The 21,690-nt window shown below is 44.9% G+C and overlaps 1 long non-coding RNA gene across 1 annotated transcript; it reads right to left on the bottom strand.

The window, feature by feature from the left end:
- Positions 1 to 1,195: 1,195 nt before the first annotated feature.
- LOC128851172 (uncharacterized) lies at positions 1,196 to 3,315 on the bottom strand. Its single transcript, XR_008448423.1, has 3 exons — positions 3,182 to 3,315; positions 2,329 to 2,393; positions 1,196 to 1,966 (listed from the first exon to the last, which is right to left on the bottom strand). It is a non-coding gene; the product is annotated as an uncharacterized LOC128851172 (long non-coding RNA).
- Between the last annotated feature and the right edge of the window lie 18,375 nt (positions 3,316 to 21,690).

Here is a 21,690-nt window from a genome sequence, read left to right as displayed (position 1 = left end):
AAGCCAGAGCCTGGGCTGTGCTCATGTTCTCCTATCGCAGGGTGAAAGATTTCCTGGAGCCACCACAAGAGCCCGAACACTTTCTTCTGTAATCTGTTGTAACTGTCAGAATGCCAAGAGACATGCCAGACCTAGACCCTGGGCCAAAATAGCTATGTAGACATGCCCAGAAAGGAGAGCTGGCACATCTATTGTACAAAATGAGATATGTGAAGCCACAGGCAAATAGTTTGGCAATCACATGGGTAGGTTAGGCTTGGCAGAGGGCAGAACACGTCTGCTTGTCATGAAAGGAGGAGGTAAAACTTTTACCAGCTAGGAAAAGGGTTGGAGTCCTTCCCCAAAGTCAGACTAGGAAGGAAGGACTTCAAGGGGTTAAACAAAAGAAATCAATAATTGCCCCAGAAAGGTTGAAGTGAAGAACTCCATGATGTCTCAGTGAGGTCACAAACACTTTTCCAGAAGAGGTTTCCAGAGAAAAAAAATAAAATCGCATTTCCAGTAATCAACCCTATTTTGCAACAAGGTTCAGAAGAGACTGGAGGAAGGAGAGTGCACCTTGCTCAATGTTTGTGCAAGGGAATCCTTTGTATGTGTCTTCACCTCAATGTTGACCCAAGAAGTTAGAACTCAAAGGAAGGGAGAGGACAATTCAGTCCCAACAGCTGGAATTGATTATGGTATAGTGAGTCGACAAGGCAGATCATGGTCACACTATACAATAGCATTGCACCTAATTAGCTCAGGCAAGATGGGGATATGTTTCTGAAGAGGTACTCACAGCCACCCAGTCCTCTGCTGAACATTTTTCATTAAAGACTTTCCAAGCTGATCTATTTTCAGCCCAACCTACTCAATACCTTGATTGCCACACAGCTCTTTTAGCTGCTCTTAGATAAACATGTTGTTGCTCCTTGGCATTTTGCCTCCCTAAGCCCAAAAATACAAGTGTCACAGAAAATAAGAGAAGCTGTTCTCCTTCGCCAGGAAAAATGGTGCTATTTATGATATAAACTGTTTTTAATACACCTCACTGGCCATGCACATATGGATGTATACATAAATATACTTGAAAAAGAGGTCCAGATTTTGGCATCATGTATGCCTGTATGGAGACAGAAACAGAGAGAATTATGTGCGTATGAACCCTGACACACCTTCAGTCTGTGTCTTGGTGAGATATAAAGGTCTGACTCCCATTAAGAAAGGTTCATGTGTACTGGTCCAAGCTCAAACCAGTGGGTTAGTATCTGTTCTGGAGAGCTGCTTCTGCTGTGGCTGACCTTAGAGAAGGTGACCACTATGATACCCATAATGGGATGTACTTTGCACCCCATGGTGGAGCAGGAGGTACAGAACAGATGCTTGGGAGACCCATCTGAGCTAAAGAGCCATAACTTCACTGCTGGTGGCTGTGCACTCCAGATCATTGTTGTCCATTCCTCGTTCACATCCTTGGTTCCCCATGGACTGAGGTGGACCCATGCAAGATGAAGCACTGCACAGGAAGCATTTCATGTGTCCTCCTTCAGTCAGCATCCTTGGGGATGAACCAGAGCAAGCTTGAGCATATCAAAATCAGAGCTGAATCCACAGCAGACCTTGTTTTTGAGGAATGACAGTGACACTGGCCAGATTTTGAAGTAATGTTTTCAGTTTTCCCCTTAATAAATAAACACATAGAAGTCAACAACAGATGGAGCATCACATGGAGTTACACAGGTCAGCACAGACTTCAAAGAACCCATGAGTCTGAAGAAGAAATGATTTGAAGGGGGGAGCAGCTGGGAGTTTATTCGGAAGGATTGAGAAAGACATTAAAAAATAGTGTTGTGAGCTGCCTTCTCTGCAACGTGCAGCTGAAAGTTTTGGTTTTCTGGAAGAAGGCAAAGATGGGCAGATAACAAAGCAAGCTGACAATTCCTGGGTAGGAAAGGATTTTGGTTTTTTTTCCTTTGGCTGAAGACTAGAGAATGAAAGAAAAAAAAAAAGGTGTTAAGCTGATAACAAAATGGGCAGAAGTAAAGCAGGCAAATGCGAAACAAAAACAGATTTTGTGTGACAAGAGCAGATTGAAGTGACATGACAGAGAAGAAGGAGAGCTTTTTCAGTAGTTTATATACTACTGGAGGGAGTCTGGGATGACAAATGAGGGATTCAGGTGAGTGGATTGCTGCAGTAATGGGCTGTTACATGTGGAGGAAGACAGACAGGAGGAAAGGGAGCAGAGGACACCTATTAATAAAAAACCCACATTCCATTTAACATTTATTGATAGCTCAGAGACAGCGAGTCTTTCATGCCTTTGCATCTTTGAGCTAACATTACCCAAGAGTACGTAGTGGTGGGGATCCATTATGAGCCATTGAATTCAAGTGGAGAAGAGCTCCAGCCTTTAATATGCAGGAATAAAAAGACTTTGGTTAATAGAGATTTGAGCCTGAGAAAGCTGTGCTGTAATAGCAGAATAGCATTAGTGTTTCTAAAAACACAGCTGGTCATATCTGAACATGCAATATAGTGCATAGAAAATGAAATCACACAGTTGTGGCCCTCAGTATGGAGGCTACCGATTAATTCAACGCTGGATGAAAAAGTAATGTCTGCATTGGGACCGGTGTTTACTAGCTAGTGACATTCAAAGAAAGGACAGTCCCATCTGGTCATGGGGAGAGCAGTGACGGTGCAAAAGGATAAAGTGATTACAGCGAACAAAGAGCAGGCAATAAACTCACCCATAAGGATGGTTAGAAGGGACTGGTTTCATTTTGGAGATGGAGGGCTGAGTCAATACAGGAGGGATGCAGAAGTAAGGTTGCTTCCTCACAGGGTGTTAATGAAACAGGTACTGTTAAATTCCCATTAAAAACAATGGTGGGAAGTTGGGGACGGTGAGTCACCAAAATAACCTGAGAGCTGGAGGTAATTATCTCAGGGAGAGCATTAGCAAACACAAGCGAAAATTGGGAGCAGACTTCATTACAGCTGAGGATTGTGTTCTAGAGGAGAGGATACAGGGTGCAGGCTGCCTAATCTATCCAAGGAAAATGTGACAATAGCAGAGAGATGGAAAGCTGAGATCCAGGTGAATTTGCATTAGAAAGGAGGCAGTTTTATAACAGAGACGCTGACAAGTGTTTAGGACACACTTAAAGGGTACTACATATTCCGTAAATCAAACCTTGTGCGTAGCTAGCAGACACCTTAGCAAGCCATGGAGGGAAAGAGGCACCTTGGAGTCACTGTAATTCATCTCGTCCATTTTGGATTTCTGCTGGAAGATGGGATGAGTGTGACCTGGTCTCCATCAGCTGCTCCATTAGGATTTCAACAGATTTAGGTACATGAATCCAGCGCCTGATACTTTCAAATCAATGCTGTTCACATGGCAAACTGAGCTTTGAGCCAGAAGCTAGGTTACCCAGAAGGGTAACTGGTATCTTTAGTAGCCTGTGAATGTTCAGAGGTTGGAATTTTCCTGGCTCCAGCCCATGCATCCCCACTCACACTGTGTGAGACATGCTGGAGGTAATGCCAGGAAATTTACCTATTGCCAGCTCTTCATACCGAGCAAATATTTGTCTTATCGTGGTTTTACTGTGCCCATCTCAGTGACAGCTAAATGTCAACCACAAAATAAAGCAGTGCCGCCTGGGAAAGATCCCTTGCTCTGCCACGCGTTACTTGTGTAGCTTGAGGTTTTATCTTTTATGTCGGGTTCAAAGTCTGACAGTGAAGCAACACGAAGAAAACCTCCATTTCCAAAGGTGGGGTTTGAGGGGAATTTGGGGCATTTTGTCCCTTTGAGGCTGCTGTTGCCATTCACGCGTATTAGTACTGGGTATACTGATTAATAAGCATCATTGAGACCAACCCCCAGTTTTGCACCCCTTCCCCTTCTTGTTCCCAGCGGCGCTGTTGTTTCTGACACAAATTTGCTCTCTGGTGTTTAAAGCCAAGTTTCTCATCCGGTGACAGAGTGTGTGTCCCCCCCCCCCCGGTCCGGAAGGGGCAGTTGGGGGGAGCCACGGCTCCACTGTGACATTTGGAGAGACCAGGAGGTCACCCAGCCGGAAGAAAACAAAGACAGCGACCGTCCTGCAGTGCACAGCAGCCACAGAGCTGCCCCTGCAGAGGGGAAAACACAAGCAGAACGTTTAAGACCAGCATTTTGCTTCACATTACATTCCTTCTGCTTTCCCTAAAACATTTTTTTTTTAAATCACTGGCAATACTTTAATTTTCCCTCCCCTCCTCTCCCCTTCCCCTCTCCGAACTTCTACCACGTTTGGCAGATTCTGGATTAGCTCTGTAGTACACAACAAGAAATATCCAGGAGAGATGTTCTGCAGCTGGCACTGAAACCCTACCAGAAGCTGCCAAATGATTATGGGCACTGCCTTGAGGAACATGAAGTTCACCATGCCTTCTTACTGTGCTCTTACTGGAGGTTACTTAGGCTGTGGTTTCACAGACATCTCACAGAATTGCAGAAAACAGGGTGTGTGAAGTGATACCAGATGCCTACATGAAACAGCTGAACTTCACCTCTAACTCTGAGGGTAGAGGAGCACTGGAGTCACCATGGAGGAGATCACATATCTCTATCACTAAAGGTTTCTAAGGATAAGAAATACCCACCAGGAGTGACACAGACTAAGCATGAGGACAGAATCGGAGTCCTTCCCTGGCAGAGTCGAAAGGGCGCTGTATGTGAGCTCAGGGTCTGCCTTCCCGTGATGGTCATTGAGGACCTTGGCAGGCATCAGGACCTCATGTGTAGGCATTGAGGATTGTTGGAGGTGCCATCAAAGATCCCACTGTGACTCTAAATTACACCTTTCTGGCCTCAGGGTCACTTATCTTAGCCAGACAGGGTGATTAAGGCAGTCAGCACTTGGCTGTCAAGAGCTGTGGAGGAGTTTCCTGACCTGCGGCTCTTGGAGAGATAATCTGGGGAAGATAGCACAGACCAATGGCAACTCTTGTGCTCCTGTCCAGAGGGAGATAGGAAACATGGGGTGACGTAGGAGGAATGCAGGATGAAAGCCCACCTGAGAACCACAGGCGAGGGTACCCTTAATAAACAGAGGGGGTAGTTGAAGAAGCAGCATGCTTGGATATGTCAATGCAGCCGTATGTAATCTCCAATGGTGTTGTACAAGGCAGGCATGGACTGACCCAAAGCCCTTGGGGGCAATTCATCATAGAATCTCTAAGTTGGAAAAGACCATCAAGCCAAACCATACCTACCCCCTACTACATCATATCCCTAAGTACTTCATCTACCAGTCTTTTAAATACCTCCAGGGATGGTGACTCAACCACCTACCTGGGCAGCCTGTTCCAGTGCCCGATAACCCTTTCAGTGAAGAAATTTTTCCTAATGTCCAATCTGAAACTCCTCTGGCTCCATTTGAGGCCATTTCTTTTCATCCTATCACCTACCACTTGGGAGATCAACACCCACCTCACTACAACCTCCTTTCGAGTGGTTGTAGACAGTGGTAAGGTCTCCTCTCAGTCTCCTTTTCTCTAGGCTAAACAACCCAAATTTCTTCAGCTGCTCCTTGTAAGACTTGTTCTCCAACTCCTTAATAATTAAGGAAGAGCATTTTTTTCAGGAACAACCTGGGGGGGTGGGGGGTGGAGTGGGGAGTGGTGCAATCAGGGAGAAGGACAAGAAAAGTTGTTCAAATATCTGCCAAGCATTTGGGAGAAAACAAATATCAAGCACTACTTGTTCCCTCCCCTGTTGCCGTATGCTCCTTCAGTCAGATCTGCCCCAAAAGGAAAGTCTGATATTTTGGGTTTGGGCCTTCTGGATGGAGACTGGACCTAATGTCACGGCAGCCATTCCTCTGCATGATGCCTGTGCTGAGGATGCAGCACATGGCTAGGTTCAATTAAAATGTTTCACAGCAGTGAGACCGATGGGGAGCAGAGGCACAAGAAGCAGGCTGACCTATTCACAGACAAATTAGTCTTATAAATAAAATAAATGTGTGCAGGACAATCAGTGAGCCTGTCAACTGAGCAAGCCATGCCGGAGCGCTGGGAAATATTTTATTTGGAAATAAAGTCTTAAATGCCACTCTCCATGTGTGAATGGGGATGTGTGGCTTTTCATCAGCAAGCCCTTGCCCGTGCACCCTCCCCACTCTCTGCCCCTGCACATTGATTAATGGCTGAACCTTTAATTCCCTTTAGTGACTTTGGAGCCTGTGATTGACACCCCACGGGACAAGGTCTGATTTCAGCTCCTCTGGTGCCCAGAAACACACAGGGCAGAGCTCAGCGATGTGCAAACATCGCTGACAGGAGTCATGTCTCACTAGGCCAGGCTGCAAGAGCCCTAGTGCTTCCTGCATCTCCGTCATGCCATCTTTTCTACATAGATGCTATTAGCATGGGGTCAGAAGGAACAGATCCTTACCAGACACATTTTTCCCAGCTCCATCCTCATATCCTTCCCTCCTAGGCCAGAATCAGAATTAAAAAAGCTGACTTCCCATCTTTTTCCCACCCTGCAAAGGGCTCACCCCCTCTCACACTTTCTGAGGGTCTGGGGGTGTCCAGTGGGGCCATCTCCAACCTCCTGAAACCCCACATAGGACAAGTGGGTGTAAAAGGAGCTCTGCTAACGCCTCCAACCCCAGCAGGCATTTAGTGGCACTTGTACGAGTGCTAATTACATCTTAACATTTTCCCTCTGTATTTTGGTATTTATTTTGGAAAAGCTCCTCCCTGGAGTCATTTTCTTCCTCAGCTTTAAAACAACAACAATAACACCACCGCGCTTGCTTTTCCCTTGGCTGTTTCCCTCATTATTCTAACTCTGCCATTCTGCTCCTGTACAGTCAGCAGAGGAGTTCAATCAGGCTGATGAGTAGAAGTGCATAATTTTATGGCTGCATATCAACTGCCTGTTATTAAACCAATCAATCAGCTTCAGTGCAGCTACCAGTACAGCACGGGAGAGGACAAGGCAGAGGAATTGCTATGCTGTTATTTTTCAAAAAAGACAAAAAAAAAAATTAAAAATAAATATCCAATCCGGCTGACCAAATTCTTCGACTTTCCCTTCTTTGCAGGAAGAAATGACTCCAATGAGTTATGGAGAAGGTGACCCTTAGCAAGGCAGCAAGGGAGTTGACACTGGAGTTTGCACTGCCCTTCTACTCACCTACAGTGCTAAACCGTAACACTCAGCAATTGCTATGCTCCAAAGCCCAGGAAAGCCATCAGGTGCTTTCTTACCACATCTTGCAGTGACCTACTGTAAATACATCAGACCTCTTCCAGCAAAACATTTAGGCATATGCAAAGTTAATCTCATTGAAGCCAGTAAGATCATCATTTGTACCCAATTTTGATGCGCATCAGCCAATTTTGGTCTTAGGAGCAGTACTTAAAGACAGGCTACAGGAAATATGGGAGGGGCTCTTTGTCAGGGAGTGCAGGGGTAATGGTTTTAAGCTGAAAGCGGGGAGATTTAGATTAGATATTAGGAAGAAAACTTTTCCTGTGAGGGCAGTGAGGCTCTAGAACAAGTGGCCCACAGAAGTCATGGATGCCCCATTCCTGGAGGTGTTCAAGGCCAGGCTGGACGAGTACCTGAGCAATCTCAACCTAATCCAGTGGAGAGTGTCCCTGTCCCACGGACAGGGGAGTAAGATGACCTTAGATGACTAGATGACCTTTAAACTCAAACCATTTTGCAATACTATAATTTAGGGAACTGATTTCCAGTGGCCTTATCTCCAGTAGTCATCTCCTGTGATTGCTCTTAGAAGATTTATGGGATGACACAAGGAAGGAAAAGATGCATGACCCTTCTGTCCAGAAAGAAAATAAACTCTTTCATGTATTCACTAACTAGCAATGCAGAACCGACTTCACTGTCCCATTTGGGCCACAGCACATGGGCCAAGGTCTGCTTCTGATAGGCTGCAGAAGGCTCAAAGGACAGTCTGTTCTTTGTGTCCCCAAAGGGCAAGACAATGAAAGTACGTTGCACCAAGGGAAATACTGGCTATGTACCAGACAAAGCTTTGTGCTGGAGAGGGATGAGCAGTCACCAGGACATATTTGCAGGAGGTTGTGGGGGTCTCTTAGAGCAAACAAGACATGTTGCTTCTTCTAAAGTGACATCTGTTGGGGCTGATCCCGTGAGGTTCTTCTTGAAGATGGGCATGATAGCCTTGGAGGTCTCTTGCAGCTCTAAGCCAATCAGAAAGAATAACCCATCTTCTCTTGCATTCCAAGAGAAGAAGGAGAAGTTACTTTGAGCCTGCAAGTTAGTGGGATCTTCCCTGCTAATAAATGTGAGTAGTGGAAAGGAAGGAAGAAAAGGAAGGAAGGAAGGTAAGGAATGAAGGAAGAAAGGAGCGTCAGTCAAGGACAGGCAGACCACTTGCCCCTTTGTCCTTCTCCTGCTCCACACCTGGTGCTTTCCTCTCTCAGCCACACCCCCTTCATGTCCTACAGACAAATTGAAAAAAGCCAAGTGGAGGAAAACAGAGCAGGCAAGGTGCTCTGTGCAGTATCCTCTAAACGCTGCAAGGCTTTAGCTTGGATGTGCATCCTTAGACCCACAGAGAAAAGGAAGGATGTCCTCAGCCATCCTTCCCCAGTTAACTCTATTAATTTATACAGATTAAGTTGCATTGGCTCCTTCGTGGCTTATTATTTATCACTCTCTTTACTGTTGCATCCGCAGGTGCAGACTGCTCTGTGCCGAGCACTGTGGAAGCATACAAATAAATATAGTCCCTATGCTGGAGCTCACAGCACCAGCTGACCGAGAGTAACTCAGCATGGACCCAACCCAAAGGCTCTTCCTGAGCAGGGAAGGCAGCCCTGCAAGCCCCCACGCCATCCCGCCGGCCAGGGCTCAGTAGCAGGGGTTGCAGGCTGACAGCTGATGTCCTCCCCAGCCCATTTCCTCTGGCTGCTGCCAAGCCATTTGCAAAGGACTTCTCAAAATGAATTTTCTGGAAAACAAATTAAAGGAGGGGTTACATCACACAGCAGACAGTCCAACCGGCACTCGGCTACGCTGACAAATCCTGCCTGTATTTTGGACTGCGCCACATGCACCACATTGCTCACAGCTGCTGCTGCTGCGCTGGAATTTGCAGCTCGCCATCTATATATACTGTAACAATAAACTGATCAAAGCAGCTAAATATTATTGTCTGCTCTCTGATGGGCATCGCGGATTATGGTCTCCCGAAAACCTCCGCTTACTTTGTTTTTTCCCTCTGCAAAACCACAGGCAAAAAGAAACAGGGGAGTGGGAAGGGGGAAGCAAAGGAGACGTTAGTGGGTGTTAAGGCAGTGCAGTCAAGGTCTTGGGAGTCAGGAAATTCCAGTCCCTGCAGGCTGCCGTTGGAGTACATGGAGGGCAGCGGTGGACAAGAGGAGACAGGATGAGCTGCCTGCTGGGGAGCAGTCCTGAGTTACGCTAGGACCTGAGTGACCTGGGCTCCTTGCCCAGCACTGCTACACCCTCCTCGTGCACTCCTGGGCATATTTCTTCAGGTTGTCTCTTTAAGAATCATAACCTCCCATCAGATGTCCCTGTCCATCAGGAGCTTCCTTAGGAAACCCAGTTTGCCCCTAAACCCTTACCCTTGTCGATGTAAATGAATAAAACAAGCAGGTATGAGTTCACTGTGCAAGCCAGCATGGTATGGCCATGTGAGGGCATGGCAAGGGCAAGATCGCTGCTGGGATGAGGATGGGGTCTCCGGTCAAGTAGGGTGTAACCAGAGCCTGGTGTAAAGGGATTATGCCAGCCCACACCTTTGCTTGTGCAAAAGCTTCATCCCTCCATTCTCCCCCATAAATCTTTATTCAGGTGAGCTCATCGGCGCTGCCATGGAAAACAAGCACTGCTGCAAATGAGTAGTCATGAATAATCATGCTGGCTATTTTGAAAAGCTTTTTTATCCTTTGCATAAGAGATGCAGAGAAGTGCTGGTTTTAAACAGAAGGTTATTCCTTTTAAACATTTGGTTCAGTCTCCAATCAGGAGACAATCTACAGCATCTCACCCCGGTGTCTGCCAAGTCCCATGCACTGCTGTGGGGTCAGCCAGGAAAGAGGGAGGATGGTGCAGTGGTTACAGCATCAACTTTTGATCGTGCATCTCCCTCCCATAGCTGTCTGTTTGATGCTGGGCTTAGCTTGCCCTGCCTCAGTCCTCCAACTGTAAATGGGAAAAAGAGCGATGTGTACAGATGTCATGATTTTACATCAATTAAAAGATGATGAGCTACACTGGTACCATGGGGAAGAGCCTCTATAAATGGTTGAAATTGAGGAATACAAATAACTTTTTCATGAAGAAAACTCTAAACCCCAACCTTTACTTGTTGACTTCTTGTTGCCCATTTCCATTCAAGCTGGGTACACCCTACCTACTATTTATATGGAGAATTTCTCCCCTTCCTGCCCTAGTTTCTATTCTTACTGCCCAATACAACCAGGAATTAAGGACAGAAATGCAAAATCTTCCCTTCTTCTTTAGTTTCTTTCTGACGAGTACTCACTCCAGTCTGCCTTTGAGCCAAACCTGGGGGAACCCCCCAAAAAAGAGCCTGCTAGCTGAGAAAATCAGACAAAAGAATATGGAGAAAGTGCTTGCCTTGCTCTAGTTAAACCTGTAGCAAAATATTTCCTTAGCTACCTGTTTATTAATATTCTGGTACACCAGGGAAAGGGTTATCAAAACAGTTACCAGACCATGGGAGAAACCTTTTTCTGCTGAGAGTAAGGGATTTTTGGTGAGCTGCCTCTGGCAGCTTTATGTATGTCTTCTGCTTTGAGGAATATTTTCATATTCTCATTTTCAATGCAGGACAACTATAGCATTGGGCCAGGCAGTGTATGTCTGGTTTGCGCAGAGCAGAGATTTGCAGAGCAGGCTGGATGGGGCTTCAGCAACCTGATCCAGTGGAAGGTGACCCTATCCATGGCAGAGGTTTTGGAACTAGATGATCCTTAAGGTTGTTTCCAACCCAAATCATTCTATAATTCTACGATTTTGTGATCCTTTTCATCACACGTCCCCTTGAACCCATCTGCTATAGTGTCCAGTGATTTGAAGCAAACAAGCCACCTTTAGAAAATAAAACCAGAACTGACTGATGTTAACAAAAAGGAGTAAAAGCACGGGTGGTGAAACGTAAGCAGAGAGAAAGTGGGAGGAAGAAAAATGTGAAGAGCAAATAGCTGGAGAACGATCCAGTAACCACAAAGTAGCAGCCCCTTATTTGCAAATGGCAAAAAAAAAAACCCCAACAACACCAGAGAGCTGGTAAAATTTGCAGACGGTATGAAAATGGGACTGATGGCAAGTAGCAATGGGCGCAGGTTAGTTGTGCAGGCGGCTACTGATGGTCAGGGAGGGAACATTTGAACAACCTATTTTGGTGTGGCTATGGGAAAAGACAGATGTTTTGAAGCAAGGGATGTGGGTCACACCTAGGAGATGGGGGGATACATCCCGGAAAGCGGTGACTCAGAACCACATAGAATGGTCCTGGTAGACAATTGCTCACGTCTGAACTCCCAGCAATGTCTTAGCCAAGAAGGTTGGAGTAATCCTTGGCTGCGCAGCCGGCAAATATGAAGTGGGAGTGCTGAAGTGATATTATCTCTGTAAACAGAATTAGTGAGACCATTTCTGAAAAGTTATGTCTAGTCCTGATGTTCACATGTCCAAAAAAAGATCTTAAGAGATTTCAATAAATCCTGCCAGAGTGATTTCAGGCATTCAAAACCTACTTAGGAGTGAAAAATCCATAGACAAGAAAAAATGAAGAAGTCACTTTACTCCAGGTTAATAACAACTGCACAGGTATAGATGCTGGAAATGACATCAAGAAAAGCTGTAACAAGACAGAATCTGAGAAACTCAAAATGAATCCAGGTGAGAGAACTGATACAGTCTAGCTGAGCTCAGGTTTCCCCCTCCAAGTCGGGATGAACCCTCATAAAATCATAGAATCCTAGAATCATAGAATGGGTTGGGTTGGAAAGGATTTTAAAGATTATCCACTGCCTCATCACCACCACTACCCCCCACCATGGGCAGGGACAGCTTCCACTGGATCAGGTTGCTCATAGCCTCATTCAACCTAGTCTTGAACACCTCCAAGGACAGGGCATCTACAACTTCCCTGGGCAACCTGTGCCAGTGTCTCACCACCACCGCAGGAAAAAGTGTCTTCCTAATATCTTATCTACATCTGCCCTCTTTCAGCTTGTACATAACCTCTTTCATCTTAAAAAAAGGATGAAAGTTGGCAGGGTTTTGGCACCAGCTGCTCATCAAGGTAGCTAAGACGTTTGCTGATCCTGTGCTTAGAGAAGTAAATAGATTTTGGTGCAAAAGCTTGAGGCAGCGTTATTGGTATGACCCAGAGATGTGGGTGGGCCTACTGCGAATTCTTTAAGTCATTGTTCTTGGGAGATGTGGTGGGACTGGGTGAATCACAGCACACAAACTCACCTTGTATGTTGAACATGAAGGCTGAGTGAGGGAGACTTTTCTTAAATTACTCAGCCAAAAAGGTGGCAACCAAGGTAATTGGGCACAAAAGCTAACTGGTTTTTTTTGCTGTTTTTTTTGCTAACTGTTAAAAAACATGGAGTAAAACAGATGGATCAAAAGCTTGTTGACATTAATGGGGATATTTCCAAGTGACTTCAGTGGGGTTTTGGCTCAGGTACATATGCTCTAGGATATCAGTAGGCTGATCTCTACAAGCAAGTTAAATGGCCCCTGGATGTCACTGCTGTGCTACAGTAGAGCAGCAGAAGAGTCTTATTCTATGGGATGTAAAGAAGATGGAGTTAAGACCCAGAGAGAAGGCCTGAATAACACAAAGCATTGGCTCAGGCCTTTGGTCTGCCTCCAGCACAGATTGCAAATGACTGCAAGTTATCATCTGACAGATGCTCTGTCATGGCTCCAGTCCATTTCCTACTGCACAAGTGTATACATCACAACCTGTGCTGTCGTCAAGCCTGCATGGTCAAACTGGCCTTGGCTGCTGAGTTTTTGTTTTTATTTCTCCTCTTTCCTTTTTCAGACCCCTCCCTCCTTTCTCCAGAAAAAAAACCCCAATTCACTATCCACTTTAAATTTAATTTAGTTCAGTATAAACTCTGAGCCCTATAGTTGCATAGAAGATGTAAGAAACCAATTAATTGCTGTCTCCTTCCATTCACAAATTTTAGTGTGAGTAACGCCACCAGTCTTCGTAGGTTGATAATAATAAAACTTGATGATGACATTTAAACATATTATTTTTATCAACAATTTGACTGGTGTTCAATTAGATGGAAAACCTTCTGGTGAGTTTCTTGCTCTTGGGAAGGCACAGGACTTGATTGTTTGGGGTGGAGGACAGATAAGAATCCAAGTTCCTCCCATTACCTCCACAATAATTTTTATAAGGGAAATATGTGTAGTCAGCACAAGAACTTGTGGGGTCATAAATTGTCAGGGTGAAATAAAATAGTTTGGATTTAATCTCAGAATAAGCAAGACAAGGAAGAATGGGACAATTGTATAACCTGTTTTCCTGTTGGCTGCACTAAAAACCTTTAATTTAGCTCTGAATTTTCTGCTTTTCTGAATTTTTGTCCACTGTGCTGAAGTAAAACAGCCTTGCTTCAAAACCGACTTTGACTTTGCAAACAAGTCTGCAGGAATTTCTACCCATCTGACCGCTGTCATTTATTTAAGCATCTCAGTACAAGATTAAGCAGCCTTGGAGTATGGGACAGACTTTTATCTTGAAAACTGACTGTTCCAGGTAAGAAACAGAGACAAAGCAGTGGGAGATGTGGGATTTCTCTCACCTGACTTCATATATCCACAATGCAGACATTTCCAGCAGAGCCGGTCACCCCAGGCTCCTTTTGTAGTTAGCAGAAACAGGCACTTTTAGGGCATGATTCATCTGCCCTATTTTCAACATCTGTGCCAGGTTGTGATGAATTGCCACTAGGATTCCAGAGCCTGCGCAATTAAAGGCCTTATCCATCTGTCCCCAAATACATTGTACTTGGAGAAGTCCTGGGTCCCCCAGTTCTCCTGCTCCGATATGGCTCCTCCTTACATCCAACATCCTCTCCATTTCAGGGCCATCTTTGGTTCCTCAGATGCTCCAAGAGGGCATGAGATGCCTACAAGCCAGTATGGGTTCTCATTTTTGCCTTTTAAAGACGTAACCCCGAAATCTCCTAGCTTTATCACCTAATACTGGTCATGAATTCTCCAAAGTGGTCAAGATTCGTCTCAATATTGATAGAATGGAGTATTCTTCTCTTCGTTCTGACTGTCTTAACCCTGTTTAAACCAAGGGGAGGCTGCTGCTTAAGTGCTTTGACTCTTTATTCTGTGTCAGAAAGTTTAGGAACACGTGGGACACTTTCAGGTTGACACTCAAACAGGTCATTTGGCAGGAGAAAGGTCTCTCTTTGTGGGAGAAAAAAATATCTATAACATTATTATTTGGCTCCAAATGGACCATGAGGCCCAACTCATCCATGGAAAGTTCCATGGGAATCAATAATTCTGAATCCACCCTATTCTGTTCTGTGGGTTTGCTTGACCAGCAGGTACCACCTTTTTCCAGGCTCAAGAGCATACTCCCTAGTGAATCCAGCATGCCCTGGCCCATCTCTCGTGTTTCCAATCACCTCCTCATGTATATTCTTGCCCTGGTTCTTTGGCTTTCTAGCCACAGTGAACAGAAAAGGAAAACCTCACACCACCATACAGTTCTTCTTCTCCAACAGTGGAGTTCATGAGTGCTTCCTGCATCCTGTCGCAGTGGCGCAAGCTCCTTGTACAGCTCAGGAGCTTCTGAAAACTCCAGCATGTGTTGTACACCCTGGAGTGGGTCTATCCGTTTGCTGCTGCCACGTTTAATCTTTCCCTGCTACAATTGCCAGGGATGGAGCATGCACATTGGAGAAGATACAGAGGTAGGGCAGGAGCTTTCTAAATGGCCAGCTTCATCTCCGACAGAACTGTAATTAGTGTAGTTATATTGCAGTTGCTATGCAAACAGCCACTCGATTTGCTTTTCAATATGTAATTATCACCAAATAATCCAGGTGGAGGTTTAACTGCCTAATTCATTTACTTTCTTTGCCCCTTGGTGCCCTCACTATCAGCTCTTGGGACCATCCAGAGGAGGCTGTATGCACAGTGCAACTGCACGAGGAGTGCCTTGGGTGTGGAATAACCTGGCGTCAAAGGAGATAACCACAGTTAAATGCCATTAATTGCACTAACTTAAAACTACTGTGGCTTAAAATTAAAAACACTGTTGCTCAAAATCCCAGCCTATTTCTTTCCTTTACAAAAGCAATCAGTAACAGAGCTGGTGCACGCCCCAGCCCTCAGTCCTCCTGCTAACAAAGCACGAAGGCAGCATTTCATCTTAAGAAGAGGCTAAGCAGCGGTCAATGATCCACAGCAGTCGTCAGATGGACAATGAAAGGTCAGATTCCCCTGGGGCTGCATTAGCTATAAGAAAATCCTTCTCCAGAGGAGACAAGGTCATCCATCACCTGCACATAGTTGCCCCCATCTGGGCTCTCTGTGGGTTTTGGACCTGCAACCCCCACACGCCTCTGTTGTGCATGTTAATAGCAATGTCCCCTACCCTGAGGGTAAGACAGAGAGGATAAATGACTAACTTTTGCAGTGAGCTGGGTGGTGGACAATGACAAAGATACCCTTAACCAAGACCTTTTAGCCTGCTTCGTCTCATCTCAGGAAGGCTTCAGGTTTGTCCATGTATAAACCACTAACAAGGACACGCAAGCATCCACACCAGCATTCCTCAGCCACATGGAGCTGAGAAACTGTCAACTCATCTAAGAAATCAACCTCACGAATGTCCTCCTCTGGCAGTGCTTTAATGTGGTATCTACTGCAATTATTTTTGTGACACAGACACATGTTGAGCTGGCACCAAACCACCGATTCGGAGCTGAACGAGCTCCAGAGCCATTAACAACCGCTGGAGTCATGCAGCCTCCCTGCTGGCTGCCTTTTACGATCCCTTAAATTATCAGCTAATAAGACGGTGGGGACAACGTCAATTTAATGATGCTCTCATCATTAGCAAGACCCAATTAGCAGGGAAGCCTAATGAATCCTCAGATGTAAGCTAGCTAGTTTAAATACAGATAATTCATGGCACCAGTTGAGTGCTTAAACAAAGATTTCAAAGGCCTTTCTCTGTGTCAATAACATGACACAAGCCTGATTGATCTTTATCAACAGCAATGGATTGGACTCTTCATTGTGCTTGTGAGAAATTTTATACAAATTTGTCTGCAGCAGCAAATCCTTCAAAAAAGCTCCAGTTAAGAAACAGTCAAACTTTCACAACCATTTACAGATTATCATGCAAGAGGCAGGGGAAAAAAAAAAGAGAGTGAGAGAGACCAAAGCACAGCTGTAAAATTTATTATCTTTTTTTGCCCCGAAACAGTATTTCTTCTACCTCTTATGCATGTGACTAGGTTATTTTACCAACCAATCCCTACATCTCAGAACCACTTGGTATCACAAGGCTACAGGACTTGGAGTCCAGGCTGTCAGATGAACTTGGGAAGTTAATGGTCCAGGCAGCTTGCATTGGCGGGAAGCATTCCCAGAGAAAACATCTTGATAAAAGAAAAAAGCATCCAAAGACTGACAAATGGCCATAAAAGGAGCAAAACTGAGACACTGGAAAGAAAATAGCACTGGGAGGAAAAGAAAGGCATGTAAAGTATATGTATGTATGTACACATATATTGGTCTAATAGAAAGCACATAATAAAAACAGGCACCCAGGCATGCGAGATGCAGAAACAGCTGTAGTTTCAGAGAGATTTATCACAGAGTAGGGTTGGGCAGTTTGAAACTTGCAGGAGAAAAAATATAGGAGAAGTAGTTGATTTGATGAAATAATTATGAGCAGGAGAATGTGATGGGGAAGGGAAGAGAAGGCTTTACAGTTGGCAGGCAGATGAAAAGACTGAGCAGATTCTCTTGAAAATGGTGGAGATTTTAGCTTCCTCATATTCATCTCTTCGCGTCTCTCTCATGGCCTGAATGCTGCAACGGGCTTTGCTCAGATTGGCATGCAGGTCTCATCAAAGAGCTCCAAACCTTAGAAGGACAGCAGCTGTATCACATATGCGTGTTGAAGATCCATGGGCTATTTCGGGTAAACTGGAGCTCTTATATCTGTTAGTTTAGCCCAGTCTGCTTTCCAGCGCTGCCTCAGGTGCCACACATTCCCTTCCACCTGGAGATGCCCTGCTGTCCCATGCTGAGGCTGCACATGTATTGGGGGGTCCCCAAGACTTCAGTGGAGTACACAGGAGGTTTAAAGTGCAGCTCTTGAGTTGTGGGATTAGAGCATTTGGGGTGAAATGCCTATTGTTCATAGCAGATGATCATTATTCTGCTTAGAGCCCTGGAAAGGCCACTGCTGAGCTCACAGTCTCCCTTCTCATATCTGACCACTGAGGAGATCCTAGGACGTCCTTCACTGCTCACACCCGGTGAATTATTAATCAAAGAGGTGAGATCCAGAGATTCTGCAGTTGTTTATACTTAGCCTTGAGATGCTGGATAGGCACCAGAAGACACAGTATAGAAGATTGCCCCTATTAGCTGCAGGTAATACCTCAAGAACAGGCTGACCTGGACACAGGAGCATGATTCAGTTCCTAAACACAAACAGCCAATGCTTTTGAGAAGCTCCAGAGCATTCAAGACCGGGGACTGACAAGGACCTGCAGAAGACCCATGCCACTGTGGCGCAGTTGGAGGCCAGATGGGACACCCTGGGCCACCTCAAGTGGTGCCAGACATCTAGGGGTGTGACGCTACCTCACATACCAGCATTTATATCATAGACCTACAGCTAAATGACAGATGAACCAGTTCAATCCCACCCCACAACTCTTAACTATTACAGCACTTCATAGAGAGGTTAAAAACAGACTTCCCTCCACAGTTTTGCTGACCTTGAGCAGACAAAAGTCAAGGGCCAGTCCTACTCTGCCTCCTTCTGTAAAAGAGGCTGAGCCATTAAAATAGTAATTGTGAACTCTATTAGCATCTATGCTTACATATCTAGATGTTACATTTAGAGCCTTTTAGATGAAAATGGAAAACTGTGATACTCACATCCTCCTAGGACTCCTACGGCTGGAGATTTGTAAAAACAGTTATGAAAAAAAAATGTGACCTTCATGAAAGCCAAAGGTAAAGTTTCTATTTCCTTCCAGGGGACAACTTCACACCACCACATGTAGATAAAACCATGAGAAATGGAAGGGCCAATTTGCAGCACCTATCCTAGCCTTGTCCCAGAGCTAAGCCAAAAAAACCCTCTCTCTAAAGAGCCTTGAGGATAAGAAAAGTTCGTATTTTCTTCTCCCAGAGAAAGTTACGCTCACTTAATTTTCACTGACTTTGTTAGTCCTGTTGGCAGGTCAAGCTTAGGATTCTCTGAGTTGGATTTATTCTCTGCAGTAGCACAGGTCAGTGAAAAGTGTTTTGACTTTTGGGGGGTTAGCTGAGTTGTTCTCAGAAACATGAATGGGAGTCTCGCATTTTCTGTAGAGACGTGTATTCTTGCTCATTTGGAAAGCTTTCACTTGTCAGAGAAGCAGTAGATAAAGTTTTACAGACAACACTAGTCCTGTGAACAATGATATATTGTCACCACCTGAAAGTGACTTCTCAATGAAAGAAGCTACTGTTTCGTAAAGAAATGCTTTTAAGAGTGACCATCTGCAGCTGATCCCATGCCGTGGGCCATCTCTTTGAAAAGGTTGGTTAAATGACAACATATTAATTGTAAATATGTGCCTAATTTTAAAAACCACTCCATACTCTAATTAAAAATAAAATCTCTGCTTTTGAATAGTTTTACAGTCTTATTGGTCTGAAAGGAGAAAGCTGACTCTGAAATTTAGTATCCTGGCATGTGATTTATTAGCAGAGGTGCTCAAAGATGGAAACTGTGACTTTGATCTTTTCATGAGAAATAGTTTTCCCATCTGTAATCCAGGGGCATTTCTATCAGATACTTTATAACTATGTGATAGCTGTAAAATATGAAATGAGTCTGAATAACTAGTAAGGAGGTGGGATTTTCCTCTAATCAATTAACTTTTGAAAGCCCTCATCCTCCAGCATCTCCTTTAGCACCAGGCCACAAATGGGATTGCTCATGCGAAAAAAGAACACATGGGGTTTTTTTCCACAAGCCTGGATATCATGATGGATCTTCCTTTTCAATTAATTTGAAAAAAAACTCAAACCCATGTATTTATGTGTGTGTGCTTGGCATCACCAGGACTAAGGGCATTCCATAATTTTTTTCCTCTCATGAGCTATGTGTAATAACATCAAGACAAATCTGCCCTGAGGGCAAATCACTTGATGTAAGTGAAAGCAAAGCCTTTGATCCACAAACCTTCTGCCACACAGGAATAGCTCCCCAAGCTTGATTAGTCTACCAAAATGGGAGCTGAGATAGGATACAGCTGCCGTCTGCACATTCATCTCAGGGGTAAACATGAAAGATCAAGCAAAGCAAAATGAAGGGCAAATGAACTAAAAGTGAGTCAATGAAACATCGTTGATACAAGAAGGTTTCTGCCTGCCAGAGCAGTAATGCTATGGGACAGCCTCTTGGGAAAGGAGAAGGGGCCAAAAAACTTTTACTGATTAAACACAGAGCCTGGATGTCTCTACAGGTTCCTTCCAGCTCCCCAGCCCTTTGATTTCCCTGCTGGTTCATTTGGAGGCTGGTCAATTAATTGCAACATCGCTGCCCCTCCCAGTCACCTTAGGTCTTTGAAGAGGGCGAGACGGAGCTGTCTTCCTTGGCTGGCACCTGGAAGAGGATTCACTTCTGTAGGTGTCTGAGTACTGAGCAGTTTGGTGCACAAGGAACAGGAGCAAGGAGGATTTCTTGCCAAGAGTTTATCTTGCCATTTGGCCCCGTCTTCTCCTCCCCTGCACTGAGCAATGGCCTTGGCCACTGAATAATGGAAGAGGGAGGAAACCTCAGCGGAATTGAAGAGAGCAGACGGAAGAGATTAAAAAGGACAGCACAAGTCATTGAGAGCTTTAACACCCCCTGAGGAAGAGGTTTCCACACCGTGTCTGGTGTTGCGGGCTGGATAGGGCAGGGATAGCTGTCACACTACAGCTGGACAGGGAAAAAGCTATTTGTGTGCAACACCCCAAAATACCATGATAGTGCCCCACTAGCAATAATACACTTTGCCATTGCTACCTCACAATTATACACTTCTCCTCTTCCAAAAGACTCAGTGCTTCTTCCCCTGAGTCCAGCATTGCCCTTCCATTCAGAGGGTGGTCCTGTAGCTTTCAGAGCCAAAGCCCCTCACATCAGCAGCGTCACCTCAAAAGCTGAACGTGCCTATGAAAGGGAACAGAGATGCTCTTTGAAAAGTCAGCAGTATTTTTCACTGCAGATTTGCAGCTGCATTTTCCTGCTAACCTTGCATTCCTGAGAATGCAAAGTGAGACAGGAACGTATACACGGCAAACGTGTAACCCATCGCACCAGCTACTCCCACAGCCAGGAAAATATTTCCTGCAAATTTCCTCCCTTAAGAAGGCCAAAAATCAAGCCAGTTTTTCCCCCTGAATTTTCCAAACACTCTCTGTACTGTTCCTGACTCTGTACAAAGCTCACATTTCATCCCAAAGCTTAAAAGGGTCTGGCATGGGCATATTATCCTGACAACATTGCCATCATCATCTCTACTGCAGAGATGGCCATTATTTAATTCTTATTTATAGGACTCAACTGAGACAAGAACTGTTGGCATTAGAACACACACAGAGCAACAATAAATGGCTGGTGATAACCGATAAGTTATAAGCCCCTGGCAGGACTCACCACTCCTATATTTGGGGGAAGAATCCAGCATCTTTTTCTATGTTCTTGCAGTGCCTGACACAAGGTGCACAGCAATGGATAAGGGTGGTTTTCCAGATTCTGTTGTCAAGTTTTTCTAACCTCTACTGAAAGGAGCATGGAAGATGATCTGTGTTTGGGCACAGGGAGAGATGGGGAAAGAGAACCAGCCCCTGGCAACATAACAGGAGAAGGTGCAGGAGCACTGGAAGATACCACCCTCCGTTGCTCCTAAGCTGTGATACCACCCCCTGCTCCCAACACATGCTCTGCCCAAACAAGAAGCCCTCACAAGTCCATGGTCCTTGAAGGTGATGCCAAGGTGAGAAAGGCAAAGAAAGGCTAAATGCAATGTTAGGAAGGTGCCCCGGGGAGGGTGTCACAGCCCTCCTCAGGGGTAGCCAGGACTGATCAGCTACTACAACTGTCTCCAGAATATATTCCTAATCACATTGGTGTCACCATTACTACTATCCTTTGAAATACAATCCAGTTTTAATTATTGTTCGTTAGTCATAATAGTATCATGACTATTATTGAATGAACATATATAATTAATTATTCGCTTTCTTAATTAAATACTTAATGATATTAATGGCTAAATCAGGCCATTGATTCAGAAGCACTTATAGCTAGTATAAAACTCTACCAGTGCTGAAAGCAGTCCTCATCCCCTCCAAGGTCT

The sequence above is a fragment of the Cuculus canorus genome, chromosome 2, assembly GCF_017976375.1.
Source record: "Cuculus canorus isolate bCucCan1 chromosome 2, bCucCan1.pri, whole genome shotgun sequence".
NCBI lineage: Eukaryota > Metazoa > Chordata > Aves > Cuculiformes > Cuculidae > Cuculus > Cuculus canorus.
The sequence above is the reverse complement of the archived record's forward strand: the minus strand, read 5'-3'. Positions and strand labels throughout refer to the sequence as shown.